This window comes from Scyliorhinus canicula, chromosome 21 (genome assembly GCF_902713615.1).
Source record: "Scyliorhinus canicula chromosome 21, sScyCan1.1, whole genome shotgun sequence".
NCBI lineage: Eukaryota > Metazoa > Chordata > Chondrichthyes > Carcharhiniformes > Scyliorhinidae > Scyliorhinus > Scyliorhinus canicula.
Genome location: NC_052166.1, coordinates 33513773 through 33514823, shown reverse-complemented (window position 1 = coordinate 33514823; position 1051 = coordinate 33513773). Strand labels below are relative to the sequence as shown.

At 43.2% G+C, this 1051-nt stretch overlaps 1 pseudogene; it reads right to left on the bottom strand.

Moving 5' to 3' along the window:
- Nucleotides 1-241: 241 nt before the first annotated feature.
- Nucleotides 242-663, bottom strand: LOC119955834 (annotated as a pseudogene).
- Between the last annotated feature and the right edge of the window lie 388 nt (nucleotides 664-1051).

The window sequence follows — 1051 nt, the reverse complement described above, 5'->3', positions numbered from 1 at the left end:
TGGGTTTCATTCCCATAACCCAAAGATGTGCAGAGTAGGTGGATTGGCCACGCTAAATTGCTCCTTAATTGAAAAAAAACTAATTGGGTACTCTAAATTTATACCAAAAAAAAAGAGTCAATTGAGCAATGACAGAATTAACAGCACAAATCTATGGGTAGAAATGTGTCAGCTGTATTCTTCAATCCCAGGTTTCTATGAAGATTTTAGCTTCATTATCTCAAATGTAGTCAGTGAAAGTTTAGAATTTCTGTCTCAGTTCTGGGACTCTCTGCATCTGGACCAGTTTTCCAAATCCACCTCTGTCAACGTTATAATCTGTCCTATATTCATCATGTGACCTGACCACCAGATTTCCCTCGTCCAAACTGTCTTCCTTCTTTGAAGCCAGTATCCAATCGGTTCTGATGATTCGAGCGTGTTCCATTAATAAATCTCATGCACTGTTCAGCATATCTATGTGTGTAATATTCCACGAAGCAGAATCCGCATGAAGTTTTCTTGATTTCGTCAAAAACCATAATGATTTACTCAGCATCACCTTTTCCTCGGAGTGCAGCCATATCTCAGTAGTTTGTCACACTCATATCGAAACAGCTGGTCTTGCTGTTGGCTCAGCTCCGCATGAGAAGCATTGTTGAGGTCGTTCAGCACCAGAGTCATGGCGCCAGAGAGGAGAGCCACGGCGCTCAGCAACCAGAACATAGAAATCAACGGCACGTCACCGGAAGCTGATCCCTCGTGGCCAGCATTCTCAACGTAAAAGTCGGTTGTGGCCGATATTCTTAAAAGCCAATCGCGGTCGTTGGGCGTGATCGGGAATGCCGTGATCGATCGCTCCATGACCCACCCGACACCCGCCCACGACCCACCCATGGGTCATGACCCGCAGTTTGAAAAACCCTGTCTTAATTGACATCTGTGAAAAATTATTAAAATTTTTAACATAAAAAGTCAAGTGAATGCCTCATACATGGCATTAGATAAGATAGTGCCAGAGATGCTGGTTGATTAAGTTATGGAAGAAAGTGTGACATCATGGGTAAGCAAA